Here is a 26,817-nt window from a genome sequence, read left to right on the forward strand (position 1 = left end):
TCTGCTGCCCTCTTCTCCTTTTGCCATCAATCTTTCTCAACATCAGGGTCTTTTCCAGTGAGTCGGCTCTTCGTGTTAGGTGGCCAAAGGATTGGAGCTTCAGCTTCTGCACATCTGTGTCTCTGGTCGGGTCTGTCTGGGAGTTGGGTATCCTGTTGCCTTGGAGACATGTCCAGTTGGCTGCCTCAGTGTCCATCATGGACATCCTGCCCTCTCCTCTGGTCTTCCCTTTGGCCTGGGCCCCCTTCCTCAGAAGGCTGGGGATGGTCTTCAACATTTCCCCCATTTCTGCCCCTCTTCCCCTCTCCCCATATGCTTCCAAGACCTGTCCACTCCTGCATCTGTGATACTCCTTAAATCTGTTTTCTTCTCCCTCCTGCTGGTTCAGGGGACTCTGCCTCTGTCTCCTTTACATTGCAGGCTTCCCTGATCACAGAGTCACAATTGGATAAACCTGCCCTTTCTCTCCCCTCCTTTTTCGCTCTCACTTCCCTACTGCCCAGACCTGCTTTTCTCCACAGCATGTGTTACCCTGTAACCCACAATACCATTAACTTATATGTATTATTTACATAGTTTAGTGTTTTTTTCATAATTGTAATATGATCTCCATTGTTCACAGTCTGTCTTCCCTCATTCGAATGTCAGCTCTCAAAGGGCAGGAATTTTTGACTCCTTTGTTCTCTTGAGTGTTCCCTTTGCCAGAAATAGTTCCGGGCACATAGTAGGTGCTCAGTTAAGTATTTGTTGAATGAATGCCCACAAATCCTTCTTAGCTGATCTGCTCATCCCCAGTTTTCTCTCCTTAAACAGGGAAGAGTAATAATACTCATCCTACATACCTTTCAGATCTGCTTAATCAAGTCTTAGAAGAAAATGCAACCAGGTTTGCAGTGATCACAGTTTATAAAGCTTAAAGCTCTCTGCAGGTGCCAGGCTATGGTATTTATTATCAAATGAGGATCATGTTAAAGGGGCGGAGTTAGCTGATTGGAACTGAAAATCCAGCCTGTTCTCCATGGTGCAGCAGAGCCTGAGAGGGGCCTGAGGGGGTCGAGCGGCAGCCCCATTGTCTCAGTTCACTTCCAGTAGTGTCTCCACCTGACACCACATGGCTGTCCCCATTGCCTTCAGAATAAACCTGGACTACCTTGAGTGGCACGCTGAGGCCCAGACCCTCTTCCCCTCGGCCTTATTCTCCAGAGACACGTAAAGGTTTTCTGTGACTCTTGGTTGAATGAATCAGTTGTTTTAAAGAGATGTGAGGTGGGGGTGGGGGAAGTGCTTTAAAACCTGCTATTAAACAAGTGCTGGTTTTTATTTTGTTTTGCTTAGCGTTGTTTGGGATCCTTACTGTCCTTGGCCAGACAGAGACTCAGCCCCTTTGTCTGTCCGTTTTCTATGGTGGAACCCACAAGCCCCCGTTGAGGCTGTTTATTCATCTGGCCACCCACTTCATTTGTTGCACACTGACTGAGGGCCCTCCTTACCCAGGCAACCAAAATAAGTCCTGGCTCCTATTTCCAGAGCCTGCTCCCTGTAATTAGACCCTGAGCTTAGGTGATGAGACCGGCTTGCTTTGGGGAGAAGAATGACCCATCTTGATATTGACTTTCATATGGGTGCGAGGGCCGGGGTGGGTGAACTCAGAAGGGCTCAGGCTGCCATCTTGAAATTCTGGGGCCGGCAGGGCAGTGTCACTGGGGCTCTTTGCTGGGCCCTCTTGAGTTGGCTTCTTCCCCTCTGGGAAACAGTGGCCTTCAGTTGTACTGTGCCCCACCCCCCACCACACACACACATCCTCTTCCTCACCCCTGCAGTTGTTAGTCATTTTGGAAGCTGAAATTGGCTCCCAGAAGGTAACTTTGAGAACCACCACCCCCCACCCCGCCCAATAATCCCAGCCTGCCGGGAAGGGCCGTAGTCTGGTCACTAAGAAGTGTTTTGGTTTCACATTCGTGCTTTCTCTCTGAAGAGAAAACAAAACATGTTGAAATAGAGCGAAATCCCAGCAGCAGCTTGGTTGAAGCAAAAGTTGCATAACAGGTTTAGGAAATGTCTGGCCACCGTGGGTCAGGTGGAGGGACTGCCACTTCGTGTCCCTGAGAGGACGTCCTCCGGGGCCACCAGCTTCCGGATCCATCACACACAAAATCCTGTGAGCGACTGAGAAAGGCACTGTCCCCTGAGGTCTGGTGGCAGAGGCCCCTATGGATCTCTCAGTGTGGCCTCGGCCTTTGTTCCCTGGAGATGCTGCTGTGGGCGGGCGTTGGGGAGGGGGACGTGTGTGTCACACTTGTGCTGGTGTTGGGACCCCTGGAAAGCTGTGGAGGTGGGGGTGGAGGGGTCAGGCCCCATGAATTTAAGTCCCCATCCTGCCACTCATCTGCTTGGAAACCTGGATGAGTTACTTCTCTGGCTTGGTATCTCTGTGTCTCATAGACTATTATTAGCCGCCTGGACTGACATCATCTGTTTACCTACTGGACGGGGCTGTTGAGTAGCTCAGGTGGGATCACGTTTGCAGGTGGCTTGTCTCAGTCGTGCCCACCTCTGTGTGACCCCATGGACTCTAGCCCACTAGCCTTCTCTGTCCACAGATTGTTCCTGGCAAGAATTTTGGAGTGAATAGCCATTTCCTTCTCCAGGGGATCTTCCTGACTCAGGGATCAAACCTGCGTCTCCTGCATTGCATTGCATTGCATTATCCTCTGAGACACCAGGAAAGCCCAAACCTTGACAGGCCCCACTAATGACAGATCGTATCAGAGGTAATATGCTGAAATAAGGGCCTTTCAGGTTAACAGCATGGGCCCTGAGTCCAGACTGCCTGGCTGGTGCCTGGACAAATTGCTGAAACCTTTTTGTGCCTTATTTTTCTCATCTGTGAAATGGGAATAAAACACTACACACCTCATAGTGTGTTGCTATGAGAATGAATTATGCTACAACTAGAATGTTAAGAATAGTGTCAGTGGTAAGTGGTAAGCTCTCACTTTATATTAGCTCCTATTATCATTTCTGAAAGTGTTATTACTTTTTTTAGACTGATTTTTTTAAATTCATTTTTTATTTGCATTGGATCTTAATTGAAGCACACGGGATCTTCGTTGCATCAGGCAGGATCTTTCGTTGCCGTGCATGGGCTCTCTAGTTGTGGCAGATGGGTTCAGTAGTTGTGGGACACATGGGCTTAGTTGCTCCACATGTGGAATCCTAATTCCCTGACCAGGGATCATACCCACGTCCCCTGCATTGCAAGGTGAATTCTTAACCACTGGACCACCCCAGAAAGTATTATTGCTTGAATGCTTGGTTATGCTTGTATGTTGCTGTTGTAACTCTATCTTGCATTATTTTCGTGTTGTTTTAACCTATATTCTGTCACTTGATCCTCTTAGCTCTCCTTTGAAGATAGGAAAAAGCACCCACAGTCTCTCATTTCATAAATGAGAAAACTAAGCTTCAGAACAATAACATGGCCTGGAACTTGTGCCTCTTTCTGCTGTACCAGCACTGAAGGTACTGGTACAGACCTTTATACCATTGACAAAGTATAAAGCTCTCTGCAGCTGCCAGGCCATGGTATTTATTACCAAACTGGGATCCTGTTAAAGGCAAGTTGAGGAAAGGAATCAGGTAGGAGCAAGCATGTGAAGTGCTGAGATGTAGACTCATGTTAATGATGGCAGAGCCCTTGAGCTGGGTTCTGAGAGGAGATTTTGGGGTTCCAGCTGCATTTTTGGGAGGGAGAAACTGGAGCTGAGGAAGCTCTGGCAAAAAGTCATAGTTTGGCATGGAACTTGGAGCTCTAACATATAGGTAGGAGTTCTTTGGTCACCTATTCCAATATGTAGGGCAAGGGGATGATCACAAATGGTTATTACCATAGGATATTTTTGGTTCTCTCTGGCTTCTTTCTCTGGAGCAAACTGCAGCTGCTATGGCACATTCTCATTTTAGCGGTGAGTCAAAGTTGGACTCAGTATAGTAACTTGATTTTGGATTAGCTTAAGGATTCCTTTCCAAAAGACAGCCTAAAAATGACCTATGGAAAGAGTACTACATCATAGCTCCTTGGTCTGCTAGGGTTGCAGTATTCTCATCTCAAATAGGGAAGAGTAACAATGCCCGCTGCACCTCCCTTTCAGTTCTACTTAATACATGTGGTAAGAAAATACAGCCTGTTTTGCAGTCAACAGACCTTTATACCATTTACAAAGTATAAAGCTCTCTGCAGGTGCCAGGCCGTGGTATTTATTATCAAACTGGGATCCTGTTAAAGGAGTAGGTTTAGCTAGTTGGAATGGAAAATACAGGCTCTGGTTCCGGCCACTGTAGGATTCGCTGCAGCTGCATGGCCTTGGGCACTTAGCCTCTCTTCTTACCTTCTGTGTCTCCCATCTGTTGAATAAAGACCAGGGTGGCCGTCTGCCGCCACCTCTTTCGCTGGGTAATCAGGAAGAGCCAATTATACTCTGGGGCATGCTCAGAAATACATTTAAAATTGATGATGTCGGACCAGCGATGAGAGGCCTGCATACAACTACTGTGATTAAGGCCAGTGATTAAGGATTCCTCCAGAGAGTGGGGCCCCTCCCTTTCATCTCCATGGGGTTGTCACCTTAGAGGCTCCATTTCATTTTGCAGGTGAGTCTGTCCCCTTGAGTGGCTGGCGGGTGAGGCTGGGGACTGAGAAAGGTGGCCGATCATCCTGAAGCATGACTCTGTATCTGCTGATGCCCTTACCTGCCTTGGTCCCTTGCTGCTCTGTGTGCTACGGTTACTCATGGCCACTGATCATTGAAAGGAAGAAGGGGAGGCGGTAGGGCACAGATGCCTTTGTCCTGGGGTCCCTGGTCCTCCTTTCCTCACACTGCCCACAGGGAGGGGGTTTTGCTGGCATGTTGCCTCGCCCTGGGCCTGGCAGATGGTGTGGAAGGTGGATGTGAGGGTGGGTGCTGGCAGCTGCAGGAAGCTTGCCAGCCAACTTGCTAGGAATGGAAACATGCAGGGCCCTGCCTCTGACTTGCAGTGGGGTGCTCTGCTCCCCTGGAATAGAGGCTGTATTCCATGGGTGTCCCAGGGCTGTCTCCAGCCTGAATTAGAGAAACAAGTGATTGCCTGATAATCAGATCTCAGAAGCCACACTGAAGAAATAGGGGGAAACCTTTCCAAGGGAAAGAAGATGCTGTTGTGTGTGTACATGAGTGCAAAAGTCTAAGGACGAACCCAAGGCGTGTCATGGACTGTAGAACCAGCTCTCTTTCCTTAGTCACTGTTTCCACCGCTTGTTTGCTAAGTGTTGGCTTGCATAAGCCTGATTCATGGAATTTCTCTACCGAGAAGGAGTTAAAAGCCATGTGTAAAAGTGCAGCATCATCCCCTAGTCTTCATTTTAATGAGAAAATTAATTCAGAACTGGGAACATGTGGGTGTGACTACATGTGCCAAGCACTGGAAGCCTGGAGGCTTCTTGCCTGTGAGGTCCATCCTCACAGAAGTCCCCTGTCTGCCAGGAGGACAGAGGTATCATTGAATCATTCCTGGAGGGGGGTGATGAGTCTCTTCTCACAGAAACCAAACCTTGTCAAGAGCGGTCAGGAAAAGGGCCCTGGAAGAAATAATATATCAACAGCTGTATCTAGACTGAAGGAGATATAGATGGTAGGACAGAACTGGATGATTCCCTCTCCCCTGGGATGTCACAGCCTGTCCCCAAGGTGCCTGGCCATCCCCAGGACACCTGTACCCTCCCCTGTCACTCTGCTTTTGGGTTTCTGCTCTGAGCCTTCTGCCCACAGAATTAGCCGAGGAAGTTTTTGTGTTTGGTGGGGGTGGTCACACCAGGGCCTGCCCCCATTCTGAAATTCCTTCTTCTTCCCTCCCCCCACATTCTGAATTTTAATTCACTGTTCAACCACCAAGTGAATGCTTGGCAGCATCCAGGGAGGCCCAGCCTCCCCCTGGTGGGAACTTTCCCTGCAGAGCTGAGGACCAGAGGAGTCAATAACACAGAGGAAGGGAGGAAAGCTGTCATGTCACAGGCATTTCTGCTCATAATCGGCTCCTAACTGATGGGTGACATGAGTGGCAAATGCCAGCTGGAGCAGCAGCCAGGCAAGTAGCTAAAAATTAAATACAGTCACATGATTTGGTGAGGTTTAGGGTTTGCCTGAGTAACCTTTTCAGGCCCAGATCACAGTTTAGATCACGAGAGAAATGTGGCAAAGACAGAGGTTAATCTTGAGCCCCACATGGGGACCTGTGATGGATACTCAGATTCCTGCCTCATTCCTCGTCACTTCTTTTTAATGACATTTAAAATTTTTCTATTCATTTATTTTTGGCTTTGCTGAGTCTTCACTGCTGCATGGGCTTTTCTCTGGTCACGGCAAGTGGGGGCTGCTCTCTAATTGCAGTACTTGGGCTTCTCATTGGAATGGCTTCTCTTGTTGTTGAGCACAGGCCTTAGGCTCACAGGCTTCAGTAGTGGCACACGGGCTCAGTATTTGTGGCTCCTGGGTGCTAGAGCACAGGCTCCGTAGTTATAGCGCAGTGGCTTAGTTGTTTCACTGCATGTGGAATCCTCTAGGACCAGGGATTGAACCTGAGTCTCCTGCATTGGCAGGCAGATTCTTTACTGCTGATCCACCAGGGTCGCCCCCTCCCTGTCACTTTTTAAAGGCAGCTGAATAGTTGGAAATTTTTTTTTCCTGCCCTCTCTTTTCTTTGAGTCCTTCTGTCTGTGGTGGATCCTTCTCTAAATGCAGAGAGTTCAGTTCCTGGGGCTTGTCCATACACCTCCAGTGATTCTGATAAAGGCTGGAAGCTGCTGGCTCTTGAGGATTTTCCTTCTGGTGCCCGTATCAGTCCAGGTTAAGAGAGAAAAGCTGCTGGATCTCCCAGCTTCTAAAAACTGAGTCCTGTTTCTCCACAAGACCAGTCCTGTGACATGGGCAAGAACTGACCGACCCCAAGGCCAGCCTTCTCTTTCTTTGTCTGTGGATTTCCCTGGCATCTGACGTCTTTGTTACTAAACCTGCTGGGTGTTTTGAAGGAGGACGTCAGTGGGCCTTTTTCAGTGTCGCTTAACAATGCCGAGCTGTTCCCCAGGAGAAACAGTTGGGGTACAAGCAAAAGTTGGATCTGCTGGACATTAAATCATAGAAGATGCCCTGCTGGAATAGGGGTTGTCAGTGAAAGGGTTAATAACCTAAAATGAGCAAGAGAGACTAGAGAACTCTCTTTTAGTGTAAGTGTGTTTAAAAACTGTTTTCCCTAGAATCTTGGCTTCTCAGACAATCACTGAATTAATGAGTATATTTATGCCAGGAAGTGTGAAGCGTTAAATAAATTTATTTCGAAAATGACTGAAGATTTATAATGAGTCCTCAGAGCAGCAAGAATATCGGCTTCACTCAGTCAGACAGAGCAAGACAAATATCATATGATGTCACTTGTGGAATCTAAAAAAAATGTTACAGATGAACTTATTTACAAAACAGAAACAGACTCAATGACAAAGAAAGCAAATTTACAGTTACCAAAGGGGAAGGGGGATGAGGAAGGCATAAATTAGGAGTTTGGGATTAACAGATACACACTACTATATATAAAACAGATAAACAACAGGAACCTACTGCATTGCACAGGAAACTATATTCAATACCATATAATAACCTATAATGGAAAAGAATCTGAAAAGGTATTTTATATATGTATATATGAATTATATATGAATCACTTTGCTATACACCTGAAATTAAATAGCATTGTAAATCAGCTATAATTCAATTTTAAAAAATACCTAAAGCAAGATGAAAAATACATTGATTAAAAAAGAAAGAAGGTCAGCTTTAGCAATTTTTCTTCGTAAAAACAACAGAATAATAATAAGGAATACATTGACAAGTTAGAGTGACTCCTAGTTCCTTCTTTGCCTCCAAGAAAGTCTTTTGAGGTTCAGAAGGAGGTAGAGAAGGAGTTGACACTGCGGTTTGTCACCGTGGGGTCTGTTATCCTTGAGTTAGCGCTGTTCCCTCCACTGGCATCTGTGACTGACGCTTCCCCTGACCTGGTGTAAAAATTCTCACTTTAACCTTCCCTTGAATGTCTCTTCCAGGGTCTTTTGAGTTTTCTGATAATCTAATCATAAGAAAATTTCTGAACTTCCCTTTCAGAACCTAAAAAAAACGAAAGTTAACTACAGAGCTGGGCTTTTACTAGAAGTGGCTTTTAAATTGAAAACAGATTTCTGATCCTCTCTGAGCAGCCAGAGTTGAAGGGACAGGAAGAACCTTTGCCAACCCAGAGCTTGAGTATGGAGGGCAGGGAATGAAAGGGAAAACACAGCAAAATGGATCCTTTCTCTGGAGACACACACAGAACATTTAATTTGCATTTTAGGGTGAGTTATAATTAGCTTGTGATAACCAGAAGCCCACCAGCCGAGTGACTCTTAGAAAGCATTTCAGTTGTCTGAGTCTCAGTTTGTTCATCTGTAAAATGGCAAAATGGAACTAAAACTATATGGTTTCTTAGGAAGCTTCTAGTTCTAAAAGTTCTGCTCTTTGTTTGCATGGGCTGTATAACTTTGGGCCCTGTCCTTTGATTTGGAATGTAAAGTATAGACTTAACAAGCACTTCAGCTTGAAGGAGGAAGCTAGGAAGACGACCTCCCCCACCCCGACACACACACACCCTGGAATTAAAAGAACTAGATGCCCAAATACTTTTGGGGGGCCTTGTTTCCTAGAGTATCTGCCAAGAAATGGTAGTCTATTTAATTTACTTGAAACCTTTAACTGCAATACTAGAAGACTGTGAACTGTTCATTCAGACAATTCTAGAAATGCTGAATGGCCACAGTCCCACCCTGGAATCAAGGGGAGCCATGTAGCCGATGCTTCTGGAAGGCTCTGTTTATAGCTCTCTGACTCCTTCCTGCCTGGGCCATTTTATGAGCTCACTACCAGGAAGCTGAGTCATCGAGGGGTCAGCCGGCACGGCCACGGTCACCCAGCTTTGCCAGCAGCAAGGATGGGTGAGCCCAGACAGCTGGGGCATTTTGGGTGAACTTTGGTGGGAATGTCAGGATGAAGGGGCCACTCCTTACCTTGGAAGGCTTGCTGCCGCCACTCCCATCACGGTGACGGGAACACCATCACTCCCTGTGGCTTGTGTTCAGGTCAGAACCAAAGAGACTGAAACATTGCATAGAGGGTCAGCTGACTGTCTTCTTTTCAGGGCTCAGCACAGGCTGCGCTGTGCTCCTGGTACCCAGCGGGCTGCAGGGTCATCACCTTCCTCGGGGCCTCTGTTCACATCCCACCTGCCGCTACCTACATCCCGAGGTGGCCCCCTTCTTCTCCCATGCTTCTTTCTGCATGACTCCCCCAGGCTTCTGGTCACTGCTTCAAAGTTGCTTCTGGGACCCTCGAATCTAAACTCGGTCCCTGCCTTTGTTGTCACAGCATTTTTACCTTGTCCTTTACTTCAGGATGGTTTGTTGTTGTTCAGTTGCTCAGTTGTGTCTGACTCTTTGCAACCCCATGGACTGCAGCACTCTAGGCTTCCCTGTCCTTCCCTATCTCCTGGAGTTTGCTCAAACTCATGTCCATTGAGTCAATGATGTCATCCAACCATTTCATCCTCTGTCACCCCCTTAGTTTGTAACTTTTTATTTGTATGATTTTGGGTTTGCTCTTTCCCTCCCCTCCTGGACTATAACCTCCTTGAAGGCAGGGACTCTCTGCCTACCCCAAGCATCCCCAGCTGCCCTAGCAGCACACTCTTTGTTGTTGGGAGAATCTGTTGGTAGACTGACCCTGTTTTACCAACACAAGACTCCTGTGGTCTGGTCCCTCACTTTCATCCCCAGCACCCATTCATCTCTCCTCCCTTCTGGAAACACTTCTTGTCATTCGACTTTGGTTTAAATCATACACTTGAGCTCTGTTTCCAGGATGAGGGTTTTCATTGATAGGAAATCTCATCCAGGATCAAACGTTCTTGCCATTCTCTTCGGCATCCAGGGAAACAAAAATAGCTCCCCTCGAACTTAGAAAATCATTTGTCTGTGTAGAAAGTAGTACCTGCAAGTGGATTTTGGAGACTGAAAGGTGAGTGTCCAGAATGTTACCTTTGGCATCTTTCCTCTGAGACCTTTAGCACATCAAGCCTGGTGGTTCTGGTCTTTTGTCCTCTTTCTCTGTTATCGTCTGGTAGGAAGGGTGTGTGAAGAAACCAGAGAACATCCCCTCCAGCTGTGACCTGGCCCTGCCTGCACGTAAATCATTCAGCCTTACGGAGCTGATTTGACAGCAGTGTTTGTGGGAAATCTGGCTTCAGTAACGTCTGGAAAATTTCCCTGCGGCCCGTCCTTAGCCCTCTGGTGTTCCCCTCAACTCTGGAGCTTGGCTCTCACGGGGCTCATATCCTGGGCTCTTATCCTGCGTGTTAGGCCCCAGAAAACATGAAATGTCTCGCTCCATGGGACATAGATGCTCAGCAAGCAGATGGCCGTTTGGGGAGGAAAGTGCATCCGGGCCTTAAAATGCCCGCTTTGTGAATGAAATACAGTGTACCTCAGAGCCCTCCTCCATTGATTATTATTATTGTTTATTTATTTTTGGCTGTGCTGGGCCTTGGTTGATGTGCAGGCTTTTCTCTAGTTGCGGTGAGCAGGGGCTACTCTCATTGCGGTGGCTTCTCTTGTTGCGGAGCACACGCTCAATAGTTGTAGTCCACAGGCTTAGTTGCCCCGTGGCATGTGGGATCCTCCGGGACCAGGGATTGAACCCGTGTCTCCTGCACTGGCAGACAGATTCTTTACCACTGAGCCACCAGGGAAGCCCCTCAGTTCTTGAGTGTCTGTTGCAGTAAAGCACAGTGCTGGGGCACAGAGATCACAGCATCTGAGGCTGCCTCTCCCTTTGTGTTTCTCTCAGACTTTAATAGGAGGCAGGCATGCAGACGCATCACCTGATATAATTAGTAGTAGAGGAATGAGCAAGAGAAGGCTGGCGACAGGGTAGCCTTGAAAAGGCTTTTTTTTCCCTGTGGGTAATAGGCTAATCGTGAGGCTTCCTTTGGAAGGTGTGGTCTCTGTGGAAGGGTGTGGAAGCCCGTCTTGCAGAAGCTGGCAGGACCACTCTTGACTGGGGAACCGTGCATGGGGCTTGTGAGGTACCCAGCTCTCTGAGTCCATCCAGGGTGGATCCGGGAGAGCTGTCACCCACAGCCCTGAGGGGGCCACCTCTGCTCCCTGGCTCTGAAGGCAGGGCAGGAACCACCTGCGTGGTCATCCAGTCTCTCAGATACAAATGAGTGGCTGGTTTTTGGCAGCTACTGCCACACCTGAACAGGTGGGATAGTGCTTCCTGGCATGATGGCCTTGGGCTGGGACAGGCCTGTGTGTACTGGACAGGGAAGCGCTGCATCATCCAGGCTGGGGGTCAGCCTGTGGAAAAGGGTGAGCATCCCAGCTCTGCATCTTAAGCCTTTCTATTGTGTGTGTGTGTTTAGTTGCTCAGTTGTGTCTGACTCTTTGCAACCCCATGGAGTGGAGCCCACCAGGCTCCTCTGTCCATGGGATTCTCCAGGCAAGAATACTGGAGTGGATTACCATGCCCTCCTCCAGGGGATCTTCCCAACCCAGAGATGGAACCCATGTCTCTTGCATCTCCTCCATTGGCAGGCAGATTTTTTCCCACAGTGCCACCTGGGAAGCCCCAAAGCCTTTCTATCTTCCATCAAAGCTTCTGCCTTCGTTCCATCTTGGGTGGAATTTCCAGGTACTTCCTCAAGGCTGGGAATGTTACTGTGTCCATGGGGATTACATGGTGCATTTGAGACCCCTGACCACCTTCACCAAACAGATAAACAAACCCCAAACTGCTCTCCCAGGTGTTCAAGGAAACCTCAGGGAACTATTGGATTGTGGCCAGACTTCAGACTGTGATTTCAGAAGCGCATGTGGAGTGAGCTATTGATTAGATTGTTAGTGTTTAAAAATTGTGGTTATTAGAAAAATTATTTTAAATTTAAAAATGTCTTAAAATTTAAAAAGTTGTGGTTAAAATACACATAAAACTTGCCATCTTAGCCTTTTTTCAGTGTGCATTTCACTACTGTGGTATATCGACATTACTGTACAACCATCATCCCCATCCACCTCCAGAACTTTTCTCATCTTTGCAAACCGAAACTGTCCCCATTAAACAGCATCGCCTCATTGTCCCCAGCCCCCTGGCAACCACCATTCTCCTTTCTGTCACTTTGCATTTGACTATTCCGGATACCGCATCTAAGTGCGATCATACAGTGTTTGTCTTTTTGTGACCAGTTTATTTCACTTAGCAGCATGTCTTTGAGGTTCATCTGTGTTGTAGCACTTGTCGGAATTTCTTTCCTTTTTGAGGCTGAATAGTATACCATTGCCGGAGAAGGCAATGGCACCCCACTCTAGCGTTCTTGCCTGGAGAATCCCAGGGACAGGGGAGCCTGGTGGGCTGCCGTCTCTGGGGTCGCACAGAGTCGGACACGACTGAAGCGACTTAGCAGCAGCTGCAGCAGCAGCAGCAGCAGTGTACCATTGCATGGATAATATCACCTTTTGTTTATTCATTCATCCATGGATGGGCACTTGGGTTGCTTCCACTTTTTGGCTATTGTGAAGAATACCGCTGTGAACTTGGGTGTGTATATATATAAATGTCTTTGGGACTCAGCTTCCAGTTCTTCTGGATCTATACCCAGAGGTGGGATGACTGGATCATGTGGTAGTTTCTATTTTTAATTCTTTAAGGAACTTCCATACTGTTTTCCATAGAGGCTGCACCTTTTCACACTCCCACTGACAATGCACATGGGTTCTAATCTCTGCTGGAATTCTTTTTTTTTTTTTTTTAATACAGCGTTTTAAATTTTTATTTGTCTATTTTTTTATTTTTGGCTGCTCTGGGTCTTCGGTGCGTTGTGTGAGCTTTCTCTAGTAGTGGCAAGGGGAGCTCCTCTTTGTTTTGGGGCACAGGCTCCTCATTGCGGTGGCTTCTCTTACTGCAGAGCATAGGGTGTTTGGGCTCAGTAGCTGTGTGCGTGCGCTTAGTTGCTTTGAGGCATGTGGAATCTTCCCGGACCAAGGATGGAACCTGTGTCTCCTCCATTGGCAGGTGGATTCTCCACTGTGTCACCAGGGAAGTCCAATACAAGGGTTTTTAAGCCGCGGTTCTATAGTATAGATGTATAGTATCTAACGTAGCGTACATTTACTGGTGGCTCAGTGGTAAAGAAGCTGCCTGCCAATGCAGGAGATGTAAAAGATGCAGGTTCAGTCCCTGGGTCAGAAAGATCCCCTGGAGAAGAAAATGGTAACCCACTCCAGTATTCTTGCCTGGAAAACCCCACGGACAGAGGAGCTTGGTGGGCTACAGTCCATGGGGTTGCAAAGAATTGGAAATGACTTAGCAACTGAGCACACAAGCACACATCAAATTAAACACTTCCCCTCTCAAGCATTTGTTTCCAAAGGACTCTTTAGTGGCTTTATAGATTTAGAATGTTAGAAGTCAAAAAGAGACTTAGAGATCATCTAAGACTTAGAGACTCTAAGACTTAAAATCTCTAAGACTTAGAGATCATCTAAGACTTAGAGACTCTAAGACTTAAAATCTCTAAGACTTAGAGATCATCTAAGATCAGACTAAGTCTTAGTCTTAGAGATCATCTACGGACTCTATTCACTGGATGTGTGTGCGTGCTAAGTCAACTTTAGTTGTGTCCAGCTCTGTGCGACGCTAAGGACTGTAGCCCACCAGGCTTCTCTGTCCATGGGATTCTCCAGGCAAGAATACTGGCGGGGGGTTGCCATACCTTCCTTCAGGGAATCTTCCTGACCCAGGGATTGAACTCATGTCTCTTCTGTCTCCTGTAATTGACAGGTGGGTTCTTTACCACTAGCACCACCGGGGAAGCCCATTCATTGGACAAGTATTTGCAATTGTAATGGATGGGTGACTAGATAGAGGAAATCTCCCACATCTCGGGTTTACCTGCTGGTGGGAATTCCTGTGGATACCCAGCCAGGAGTTCCTTAGGGACTTGTTGGCAAAGCTGGATGGAAATTGAGGTTTTCTGACTCAGCGCAGGACTCTCTCCTTTCTCTGGAATATCTGTGCCCGGTAGTACCATGTGGGTTTATTTATGCCCAAAATCTGAGGGGCCTGAGAGCCTGCCCCACCTATGGGCAGAGCACAGTGGAGGGAGCAGACACCCTGTGCCCAGTCCTGTAGCTCACTGTGGCCCTGGCTGCCTGTTTCTCTGCAGTTCAGAGGGTTGTGGGTGCTTGAGTGCTGGGGAGGACCTTTACCCTGTGGTGACCCTGCAGGAATGGGTGCCAGTCAGCAGTGTCAGGGAACCTTGGCACTTAAGGGCCTTACCCTTGCCGGGGCCCTGGACTTCAGCACCAGTTAAAGGTCTGAACTGTCCTGGGCTCTTAGTGAACTTTCTGCAGCTCTTTTGTCTTGGGCCCTCTGCACTAGCATAAATTGACACTAGCTTTTCCCTCCCTCCTCTTTGACTCTCCAAGTTTCCTTCCTTATATAATCAGGATTAATGTAAGCAGCAGGTTCCATTCATTTAGAATTGGGGAGCAAAGGAAGGTGAATGTGGAAACGGAGTGGGTGGGAGGGACAGAGACCCTTAGAGGCTATTATGTACAAATCCCCTCACTTTCCTGGGCTTCAGATTCTCTTCTGTTAAGATAGGCAGCAAGAATGTAAGGGCTGCCGGTCACTCCCAACAATGGCTCAGGTCATCTCATCCAAATAGGCAGTGATTTGTGAGGTGTTGCTTCCAACCAGGGTGGATTATGGGGGCACCCTTCTCTAGGAGGTGGTCATCTTTTAAAGGAATTTAAGTTAAAATGACGTCTTCCTAGGAATTTCTATATATCTCCTCCCCACCCCCACCAAATTGGGAATTCCCTGTTGGCTCAGGAAATCTGCCTGCAATGCAGGATACCTGGGTTCAATCCCTGGTTGGGAAGATTCCTTGGAGAAGGGAATGGCTACCCCCTCCAATATTCTTGCCTGGAGAATTCCATGGACAGAGGAGCCTGGCAGGCTACAGTCTATGGTGCAAAGAGTCAGACACAACTGAGCGACTAACACCCCCATCAAAAAGAATAAAAAATGTAAAGCCCCAGCAGCTGGATGCCAGACCCCAGGCAAAGGGCTTTTCATTCATTGTATTTTTTAATCTTCACAGAGACTAGAAGGTGGCTGCTGCGATGAGTGCCATTTCCAGAGAAGGAAACAGGCTGGGAGGGATTGAGTAACTTGCCAAAGGTGCAAAGGTGGGAGGAGGAAGCTGCCGGGCTGGGATGTAGGTCACATGGGGCTCCAGAGCCTGTTCCGTTGGTCTTTGAGGGTCTGGACTCCATTGGAAACCACAGGGCCACCTCCCCTTTGGCCAGCCTCTTTCTGTCGGAGGGGGTTAGAGTGGGGATTCCATTGCTATTGCTTTATTTCTTTTTAAAAAATATTTTTTTATTTATTTTTGGCTGTGCTGGGTCTTCATGGCTACTTGCAGGCTTTCTCTAGTTGCAGTGAGTGGGGGCTACTTTCCGGTTTCGGTGCGCAGGCTTCTCTTGTTGCAGAGTATGGGCTCTAGAGCACAAGCTCAGTAGTAGTGTTGCACAGGCTTAGCTGTTCCATGGCATATGGATTCTTCCCAGAAGGGGAATCAACCTGTGTCCCCTGCGTTGGCAGGCAGATTTCTTGCCACTGGACCACCAGGAAAGCCCCAAGCCCTTTATTTTTATCTGTTTTACCACACTGTGTGGCATGCGGGATCTTAGTTCTGGACCAGGGATCAAACCTGTGCCCCCTGCAGTGGAAGTTCAGAGTCCTAACCACTGGACTTCTAGGAAAGTGTCCTGTCCCTTTATTGTGAGGTTGTAGGAACTGTGGCCTGGAGTCCTCAGTGCTCTGTGGCTGGTAGCTTATTTCTGGGACCCTGGGCTCTGTTTAATTTCTAGCCTATCTGATTCTGTAGTCTTAATGATTCAGTTCAAGCCTGTAATGAACATCCTTTGTGCCAAACAGCCATTTATGAGCAAGCGGGGAAAAATACCCACATCTCTTATCTAGGCAAGATTAAGCTAGTTTGGGTGGTGGTTCTTAATGATATTTCAAAGACATTTGTATTAACACAGGTGATTCCATACTTTCTGGAGCCCTTTTACAAAAACTTTTAGTAATGGTCACATTTACCAAGCATCTCCTCTACTGTGCTACGTACTTTTTTGTTGTTCAGTTGCTAAGTTGTGTCCGACTCTTTACAGCCCCAAGGACTACAACACGCCAGGCTTCCCTGTCCTTCACTTCTCCAGGAGTTTGCTCAAACTTACATCCATTGAGTTGATGATGCCATCCAACCATCTCATCCTCTGTCGCTCCCTTCTCCTCCTGCCCTCAATCTTTCCCAGCATCAGGGTCTTTTCCAAAGAGTCAGCTCTTTGCATCAGGTGGCCAAGTATTGGAGCTTCAGCATCAGTCCTTTCAGTGAATACTCAGGGTGGATTTCCTGCTAAGGGATGGCAACCCACTTCTTGCCTGGAGAATCCCAGGGATGGGGGAGCCTAGTGGGCTGCCGTCTATGGGGTCACACAGAGTCGGACACGACTTAAGTGACTTAGCAGCAGCAGCAAGGGACTCTCAAGAGTTTTTTTCTACATCGCAATTCGAAAGCATCAATTCTTTGGTGCTCAGCCTTCTTTATGGTTCAACTCTCACATCCGTACATGACTCTTGGAAAAACCACAGCTTTGACTAGACGGACCTTTGTCAGCAAAGTGATGCCCACAAAGTAATGTACTTATTATATTTTCTCATTTGGGCTTCCCAGGTGGAGCTAGTGGTAAAGAATTCGCCTTTGCAGGAGACACAAGAGACACGTGTTTGTTATTCATTCCCAGAAGCATATGAAGTAGAGATTTTATCCCATTAGGCCACTGAATGGCAAAGAATTTTAGTAACTTCGCCAAAGGTGTGCCGTTCAAAAATAGTGCAGTGGTTGAGGATGGGGCCATTACTGTGTCCCCAGATCCTAAGACCGGAGTCTGGCATGTTGTCAGGGCTCAGTATGTGATGGGTGACTGAATGGATGAACTTCAGACCCCAGGCACTATCTGATTGGATGAAATTCCTTTGAGATTCCCCGATTGGGATTTTTATAGCAAAATAGTAGTTGAAGGAGGGTCAGGTGGGCAGGATCTGGGAGTTGGAGAGCTGTCCTGTCCTGGGGCAGTGGTGACCACCCCTTGTAGCTTAGGCAAGCCACGCAACTTTTCCCGCATCAGCCAGGCAGCGTCGTGTGAGCTGGAACTCTGAAATCAGGTGGAAGCCCAGAGGAAATCCGCTCCCCACCCCTGTCATGCAGAACAGGTGATGGCTGAGCTTTGGGGGCTGAAGTAGGGAGTGGGACTGTCTGGACTCTGCTTCTTCCACACACAGTCAATGTGCTGGTGCTCTCAGTGTGGGGGAGGGGCGTGATCATGTGCTCCCAGGTCACTTCCATGGGGACACTTGTATTAAACTTCTTCTTCAGTGTGCAGTGGTGGCTTAGCAAATTTGCCCAGATGCCAGGAAGACAGAACACTTGGGAGAACGAGGTGTTTTTCCAGCTCTGCCTCTGATGTCTTGTCCTCACTTGTGGGTGGGGTGTTTTTAAGCCAATGATATAGACAAGGCCACTGAGTCCAGGGAGGCTTCTGGGAGGCCAAGTGAGTGAAATTCTTCCTTGCAAGCAGCCTGGTCACTGGAGCATTTTGTCTCGAGTGTTTTTGAATTTTGACTGAGTGCCGAATGTTCATTGTCAGTCAGGACGTCTTTCCAGGCCACAGCCTGAATGGACAGGTGATTCAGGGTCTTTTCCAGGAGAAAGGTGAGTTCATGTTGAACTAGCTGCTAGTACCCAGTTCTGTGTGAGCCTAGTGGTGAGGCTGATGGCCAGAGTTGGAGAACAATGATGCTGTGTGACCTCCAAGGGACTAGGTTCTGACGGCCCGTAAGTACCGCCTGGATAGAGACCTCCACCCCTCAACCCTCTGCCCCTGGCCCTTCCTGGACTTCAGCATCAAGGATTTAGGTGTCTTTGAGGCATCAAGGCTACTCGATCTTTAAAAGGTTGTGTACTTGAGCTGGTGTACATGTGACTTAGCACAGTTGTAGAAGTGGGGTGGCATCCCTGGTGGCTTAGACGGTAAAGAATCTACATGCTGTGTGGGAGACCTAGGTTCGATCCCTGGGTTGGGAAGATCCCCTGGAGGAGGGCATAGCAACCCACTCCAGTATTCTTGTCTGGAGAATCCCCATGGACAGAGGAGCCTGGTGGGCTACAGTCCTTGGGGTCACAAAGAGTCAGACACTACCGAGCAACTAAGCACAGCACAGCACAGAAGCAGGGCACATCAGAGATGAGGGAGAAGTTGCAGGTCCTAAGTGACCTTTCCAGTCCACATTTTCACGAGGTGGGGGTCGTGTAGCCTGGTGGTTAAGGGCATGGTATGGAGCCAGTCTATCTGACTTCCAGCCCTTTCTGTACTCTGTGACCTTGGGGCCAGTCGCTTATCCTACTGTGCCTCAGTTTCTTTGTCTGTAAAGTGGGTAGAGTTAGCTGGTGATGTGACTGCTTAATTATTATAATTATTTATGTGTAGAGGCATTGGCGGAGAAGACAATGGCACCCCGCTCCAGTACTCTTGCCTAGAAAATCCCATGAACAGAGGAGCCTGGTGGGCTGCGGTGCAGTCCATGGGGTCGCTAAGAGTCGGACACGACTGAGCGACTTCACTTTCACTTTCATGCATTGGAGAAGCAAATGGCAACCCACTCCAGTGTTCTTGCCTGGAGAATCCCAGGGACCGGGGAGCCTGGTGGGCTGCCCTGTAGGGGGTCGCACAGAGTCGGACACGACTGAAGCGACTTAGCAGCAGCAGCAGAGGCATTGGGGCTCAGAGAAGTAAGGCCGTTTGCCTAAGGCCACACAGCCCTTCAGGGCTTCCCTGGTGGCTCAGTGGTAAAGAATCCACCTGCCAATGCAGGAGACATGAGTTCGATCCTTGGGTAGGGAAGATCCTCTGCAGAAGGAAATGGCAACCCACTGTAGTATTCTTGCCTGGAAAATCCCAGAAACAAAGGAGCCTGGCGGGCTACAGTCCATGAGGTCCCAAAGAGTCGGAAACGACTGGGCAACTAAACAGCAACAGCACAGTCCTTCCTGCTGCATATGGGGCTTGAACACAGGAACCCAGCCCTGGCTTGTCTTACTAGAGCCAGGCGAGGTGGGTCGCAGTGACCAGTGGTCCAGCCTTTCCCTGTACCTAGTGCCCCCTGCAACCCCCTCTCTGTTTCCCAGTGAGATCTCCAGTCCCACCCATGAAATTCCAACCCTGTTACCTGTAATCTTGGGAATTTGGCTGCCTCTAGAGCAGAGGTAATTTAATCCTTTGGGCGGGGCACCAACTAGGTGCTCCCAGCATGTCCTAGGTACACTGGATCTGAGTCAGGTACAGATTATTCCATCCCTCCCTTCTGCTATAGAATTTTCTTGAGAAAGGGAAGAAGAAGCAGGTTTGGCTCCCAAGATAAAGGTATGTGGGAATGGCATCCTTGGAGCCACAGGCGGGCGAGGTTGTGCTGTGAGCTGCTGCCGGGGAGGGAGACTTCCATGGCTGTGCTGTTACAGTGGCCTTGCAGCCTGTAACGGGACGCGGGACCCGGTGGAGAGGGCTTCTGTTGCCTGGTGCCTTCTCCCAGATGTGGCTTCTGTGCGACTCTTGTGTCAAGTGAGGGACGTAACCATGGAAAACACTTGACTGGAAAGTAAATTCCAAACACCTTAGCAAGCTCTTCAGGCAGGGCCTCCCCTAGTCCAGCCCCGACCTGCCTTTTCTCCCAGCCAGCAAATGTGTTGTTGTTGTTGTTTAGCTGCTAACTCTTGTCTTACTCTTTTTCGACTCCATGGACTGCAGCCCGCCAGGTTCCTGTGTCCATGGAGCTCTCCAGGCAAGAATACTGGAGTGGGCTGCCATTTCCTTCTCCAGGGGATCTTCTTGGACCACGGATGGAACCCGAGTCTTCTGCATTGGCAGGTGGATTCTTTACTGCTGAGTTACCCAGGAAGCCCCAGCAAACGTGTATTCATCCATCATCTAGGGTTCAGCCACTCTCCTGAGTTCAGGATCCTTCTCCATCCACATCTTACTGCTGCATCCCCTGACGCATGCCCTCTGGCCAGGCCCGCCTCCATTTCCCAGACCCACTAGCCCATTCACAGCTCCCTCAGTTAGAATATTCTCTTTCTCTGCTCTGTTTACATTTTGTTCTTTTCAGTCAAAGTGACACCTACGGCTAAGTCAAAAAATCAAATAGTGTGAAAGAGATTATAATGACAGCTCCATTTCTTGCCAGTGTGAATACCATTCTTTTTTCCAGGTGTAGCTCAACTAACCCCTCTTCGGCCACCCTTTCTGGGTCGAAGGTGCTCTGGGGTTTGTGGCCTGTTACCAAGAGAAGTAGTGTTTGGTGCTGTGGCTTTTTCACTGGGAGGCCAAGGAGGAACTTGGTTTGGGTTGTCTTGGTGGAATTTGTGTATTTCTACCAAATACATCAGGGAAGCTCTTCAGTTAGTCCTGTTTTGTTTTGTTTTATTTGAAGTATAGTTGACTTACAACATTGTGTTAGTTTACTATGCAATTTACAATGTTGTGTTAGTTTCAGGTGTACAGCAATATATATATATTTTCAGATTTGTTTCCATTATAGGTTATTATAAGATATTATTCCCTGTGTTATACAGTAGGTCTTTGTTGTTTATCTACTTTATATATAGTAGTGTGTATCTGTTAATCCCAGACTCCTGATTTATCCCTCTCCTCCACTTTCCCCTTTGGGAACCATAATTTGTTTTCTATGTCTGTGAGTCTGTTTCTGTTTTATAAGTCAATTCATCCGTATTATTTTTTAGGTTCCACATGTTAGTGGTATCATCACTTAATCCTTTTGTCTCTATAAATACCAGCACCTCTTAAATACACTTCTAGTGGGCCTGAAACTTGCAGGATTGTGTTCTGACGATGTGTGTGAATGACAGATGACCGGGGTCCTTTGCAGTCCAGGCCCTGAGCTGTAGAGGCAGCAGATAATCAGGAGCATATGAGGCTGGTTGGTCTGATGAAAAGAGCGAGTGTGCCCTTGGTGAACATTGGGCCCCATGGGAAATAAGTGAAAAGGCAGCTTGGGCCTGAGGGTTTCCTCCCCTGTGTGTGAACCCACCCTTCCCCCACATTGGGGCCGCCTGAAACTCTGGGAGGTCTGGGCCTTCCCATAGGCGAGGCATGGACAGTGATGCCTGATTTAGCCGGAAACGTGTTCCCACCCCCTCTCACCTCATTTTCTGTTCACCTTTTCTCCCTGGTTTTCCAGTGAGCTGACCCTTTGGCTGCTCCCATGTTGTTGTTGTTCAGTTGTTAAGTTGTGTCCTACTCTTTGTGACCCCATGGACTGCAACTTGCCAGGCTCCTCTGTCCTTCACTATCTCCCGGAGTTTGCTCAAACTCATGTCCATTGAGTCGGTGATGCCATCCAACCATCTCATCATCCAACCATCTCTTTGCCGCACCTTTCTCCTTTATTCCCAGCATCAGGGACTTTTCCTGATGAGTTGGCTCTTTGCATCAGGTGGCCAAGGTATTGGAGCTTCAGCTTCAGTGTCAGTCCTTCTCTGAATAATGAATATTCAGGGTTGATTTCCTTTAGGATTGACTTGTTTAATCTCCTTGCTGTCCACGGGACTCTCATGAGTCTTCTTCAGCATCACAATTTCAAAGCATCAGTTCTTCTTTGCTCAGATTTCCTTATGGTCCAACTCTCACATTCGAACATGAATACTAGAAAATCCATAGCTTTGACTGTCTGGACTTTCGTCAGCAAAATGATGTCTCCCATGTAGGGGTTCTCAACAGAGGCTTTCAGAATGCAAATGCCTGGACCTCCCCACATACCAACCCCCACATGCTTCTGATATATATTCTCCCAACAGCCCCCTGTTTTTTGCAGGGTGTGGGAAGCAAGGAAGGGCTGCTTTAGAGGAGTCATTTTTCTCTTTCTGGTTCCTAAGTTTTCCTTTTGTTTAAAAAATAACATAAAGTATATTCTCCTACGTATCCACTTTTGCCAACTTGAGAGACATAAAAAGACACCATTTGGAATTTTGAACTTGGAAATATAACCCGGGTTCAATCCCTCAGTTGGAAAGATTCTGCTAGGAGGGCCTGGCAACCCTCTCCAGTGTTCTTCCCTGGAGAATCCCATGGACAGAGGAGCCTGGCGGACTTCAGTCCATAGAGTCCCAAAGAGTGGGACACGACTGAAGTGACTTAGCACACAGGCACGCACCTCAGATCATCAGGCATTAAGCCCTGGAGTTTGGGAACCCTGGTCTTACAGGATTCTCTATGTTGCTCCGATCCTGGTTCATGTGTGGGGAGTGATGCTGGCGATATCCTCAACGCCTGAGTTTTTATGATTTCTGCACATGTTTTCAAAGGGCCAGGGCGTGACTGTAGGAAGTATCACCAGGATTCCATCCCCTGTAATGAATATAATAAGGCCACAGGTTCCGTCCGAGTCAGGACGCCGCTGTTTTGAACTCAAGTGCTGAAAGTTTTACTGTGCGTTAGTTCCCTTGATGTGGTTTGGGTTTCTTCATCTGCTGTACATGTCTCCTAAGGATTCTGGAAGGCGAGATAGGGCTTTCCAAGCCCTCGATGAGGTCTGTGGCTTTGCTCCGGAAGACAATCCTTTCCCCACAAAAAAGAAAAGCTAAAAAAAATGTAGAAAGTGCCCCAAAGAAGCCTTTCCCTCCTGGCCTGCGTGGGAACCGGCTCTTGGCTGCAGTCTGTGGCCCAGGCAGCTGTGCAAGGGGGCTGGGGCGTCCACAGCAGATAGATTTTACACACGGTGCCGTGGATGGACTGTGGGTAAAAATGGGCTGCAGGGGGAGGCCTTGCACCATGGGTGGGTGGCTGAAGGGCTTAGAAAACAGGGAGAGGGCTGGGGGCGGGTCCCGAAGTCCAGCTTTGTGGTTTGTTGATGATGTCAATGCTACTTGGAAACATTTGGCAGATGGGAGGGAATTAAACTCACCAACTTGATTTCTAATGCTAAAACAGCCACTGGGCGGCAGATGCTAACATTGTTTGGCATTTTCCTAGCACTTCCTGGGTGCTTAAACCTTCTATCCTTTTTCCCGGAAGGCATCTGGAGCAGAGATTCCTGAGTGACCTTCTGGAGTGCAGCCCTCGTTCCTTTATGGGAGCAGTGCCCACTCATCATGTTTGTTCGTTCACACCATGAACTCGGAGCCCTGTGCACACCCCTCCCTGCCTGACTCCCTATCACGCCTGCCTCCGAGGAGGAGCATGGCAACTGCATTTGAACGGATGGATGGATAGGATTTCCCATTATCTTTTTCTGGTCCCGGAAGTGCCGCATGTTAGGGGAAGTTTTCTTATTACTTGGTTTTTATTTTTGAGGGATTCAGAAGGAAAGGTTGGGAATCCCCAGCTGTGTCCAGGTCAGGTGGACAACAATGGCTCAGAGATGCCATGGGAGCTGGGGCCAGGCTGGGCTGTCTTTTGTGGGATATGCTGGGAGGTCCGAGGGCTCCCTCCCGGGCCCAACGTGTCCTCTTCTTTTCTGGGGGACACAGACCTGTGACTCTTGGGCAAGTCCCTCTCCCATTCTAGGCCACAGTCTCCCAGCAGAAAAAGTAGGTGCTGAGCCAGCTCTGCTTTCCACCCAGCACTTGAAGCCCATGTTATACGATCCTTGGAGCTCACCTGGGACAGAAGACACATTTTCCACTCCCTCCCTGCCCTCTCTATAAGCCAACAGGCCTGCAAGGAGGGTTTCTCCTGTTCTGTCTTCTTGAGGGAGAATTTGAGGAAGGGGCTTGTCCCCTCCATTGCAGTCTTGCTGGCCATGATGGAGCCCGTTCAATAAATACAGTATTTATATCACTGATGTGAGTCTTCCTGTAGAATTGATGTTCTAGTCCTTGGGACTGTGGGGGATGGGGGCAGTGGGTGGGGCCAGGTGGGGAGGGGTACTTGCTTAGATCAGATGCACTGAATGGCAAAACCAGTCTCCTAATCTTGGGTGCATGCTGAGTCACATCCAACTCTTCGGGACCCTATGGGCTGTAGCCCACCAGGCTCCTCTGTCCTTGGGATTCTCCAGGCAAGAATACTGAAGGGGGTTGCTATGCTCTTCTCCAAGGGATCTTCCCAACCCAGGGATTGAACCTGTGTCTCCTGCATCTCCTGCACTGCAGGTGGATTCTTTTGAATCTGCCCTTTTGAGAGCAAAAGCAGTATGCAGATTGACATGGAGTAAAGCTCCCTCCCAAACAGCACAGGGCTCTTCCTGCTCATTTGTCCCCCATCCCCCTTCTCAGGTCTGGTCTTCCAAGCTGTTCCCTGCTGCCTATTCTCTGCAGGGGCTCCCCAGGGGATCCTGCTAACCCCTTGAGTGATCTCTGCACTTCCTGCTTCCAGGGTGTGTGCCCTTGGCCACAGCTGTGTTTTCTCAAGCGTATTCTGCAAGGTGTAACTCCTCATTCAGAGAGAAGAGGCTTCCATGGCCAAAGACAGATGTTGAAGTGCCTTGAAACAAAGCTCCACAGTCGACTTTCCTGCAAAACTTTCCAGAGTCCTGGACGCACTAATGTACATTATGAATTTCCAAGAGAGGAGAATTAAAATGCAATGAATGGGTGTTTATGATATGGAAATAAGAGAGCTGGACAGCTAGGCAGGAATTGAAACCCCAGGATGGGAATGGCAGTTGGTGAAATTCTGTTTCTGTTTTTGTTTTTTTTTTTAATTCTAATTTCTGCCCTCTCTCTCTGCCTCTTCATTCATTCATTTTATTTTTCCTTCTAGTCACCCTTACACCCTGCCTTTTTAAAAGATTGTGGTAAAATATACATAACATCAACTGCACCATCTTACCCATTTTAAGTGTCCTATACAGTGGCCTTAAGTGCGTTTATATTGTTGTGCTCCCATCACCACTGTTCATCCACAGAACTCTACATCTTGCAAAACCCCAAATCCTACCTTTTACACAATAACTCCCCACATCCGCTCCCCTACCTCAACTCCTGACAGATCATCATTCTGCTGTCTGTCTGTATGAATTAGAGGTCTCTAGGACCTCAATCACCTCAGATATGCAGATGACACCACACTTATGGCAGAAAGTGAAGAGGAACTAAAAAGCCTCTTGATGAAAGTGAAAGAGGAGAGTGAAAAAGTTGGCTTAAAGCTCAACATTCAGAAAACTAAGATCATGGCATCTGGTCCCATCACTTCATGGCAGATAGATGGGGAAACAGTGTCAGACTTTATTTTTGGGGGGCTCCAAAATCACTGCAGATGGTGACTGCAGCCGTGAAATTAAAAGACGCTTACTCCTTGGAAGGAAAGTTATGACCAACCTAGACAGCATATTAAAAAGCAGAGACATTACTTTACCAACAAAGGTCCGTCTAGTCAAGGCTATGGTTTTTCCAGTGGTCATGTATGGATGTGAGAGTTGGACTGTGAAGAAAGCTGAGCACCGAAGAATTGATGCTTTTGAACTGTGGTGTTGGAGAAGACTCTTGAGAGTCCCTTGGACTGGAAGGAGATCCAACCAGTCCATTCTGAAGGAGATCAGTCCTTGGGTGTTCATTGGAAGGACTGATGCTGAGGCCGAAACTCCAATACTTTGGCCACCTCATATGAAGAGTTGACTCATTGGAAAAGACCCTGTGCTGGGAGGGATTGGGGGCAGGAAGAGAAGGGGATGACATGGGATAAGATGGCCTGGATGGCATCACCGACTCGATGGACATGGGTTTGGGTGAACTCCGGGAGTTGGTGATAGACAGGGAGGCCTGGCGTGCTGCGATTCACGGGGTTGCAAAGAGTCAGACACGACTGAGCGACTGAACTGAACTGAACTGAGGACCTCATATAAGTGGAATCATACACTCTTTGTCTTTCTGTGACTGGTTTATTTCTCTTAGCATCGTGTCCTCAGAGTTCACCCGTGTTGTAGCATGTGTCAGGTTTTCCAGGTGATGCCAGTGGTAAAAACTCTGCCTGCCAGTGCAGGAGACACTAGAGACATAGGTTTGATCCCTGGATTGGGAAGATGCCCTGGAGGAGGGCATGGCAACCCACTCCAACATTCTTGCCTGGAGAATCCCAAGGACAGAGGAGCCTGGCGGGCTATAGTCCGTGGGGTTGCAGAGAGTCGGATGGACACGACAGATTGAGCACGGTAGCACATGTCACAATTTCCTCCTTTTTTAAGATGAATAAAATTCCACTGTGTGGGTGGAATTCTGTTTATCCATTCTGTTTATCACATTCTGTTTATCCATTCATCCATTGATGGACACTTGGGTGGTTCCCTCTCACTCCTAACTTTTTCTCCTTCTCTGGCCGACAGGTAGATAGAAAATGCCGTGCTCTCATTTGTACATTTTATAGGCAGAGTCACAGAAAAAGAAAAAAAAAAAAAGGCTACATTGATTATCTCCTCTCTGGCTTCAGTCCTTGCTGCCTCACTTTGCTCTGCCCACCTTGAGCTTCTCTCAGTCTGTCTTCTGAGACTGCTTTCCTGATCTTGTATAAATGGTCATTCTTCCCTTATCTGGTACTTTGCCCATCTATTTCCTCACTGTCTCCTGGTGCCT

The 26,817-nt window shown here is 48.1% G+C and overlaps 1 protein-coding gene and 1 long non-coding RNA gene across 4 annotated transcripts in view; both read left to right on the forward strand.

Annotated features, from left to right (window-relative positions):
* Positions 1 to 26,817, forward strand: part of SLC25A37 (solute carrier family 25 member 37) — a 47,406-nt gene that overhangs the window by 8,193 nt on the left and 12,396 nt on the right. Inside the window, exon 1 of one of the 3 annotated variants that reach the window (XM_061425854.1) lies at positions 9,036 to 9,190. The exons of the other annotated variants lie outside the window; for them this stretch is intronic. The gene's annotated coding sequence lies outside the window, so the exon portion shown is untranslated. Of the gene's footprint in view, positions 1 to 9,035; positions 9,191 to 26,817 lie in introns of those variants that run through there. 3 annotated transcript variants of the gene reach the window in all.
* On the forward strand, positions 114 to 24,092 carry LOC133252875 (uncharacterized). Its single transcript, XR_009738114.1, has 2 exons — positions 114 to 2,771; positions 23,324 to 24,092. It is a non-coding gene; the product is annotated as an uncharacterized LOC133252875 (long non-coding RNA).

The sequence above is a fragment of the Bos javanicus genome, chromosome 8 (assembly GCF_032452875.1).
Source record: "Bos javanicus breed banteng chromosome 8, ARS-OSU_banteng_1.0, whole genome shotgun sequence".
NCBI lineage: Eukaryota > Metazoa > Chordata > Mammalia > Artiodactyla > Bovidae > Bos > Bos javanicus.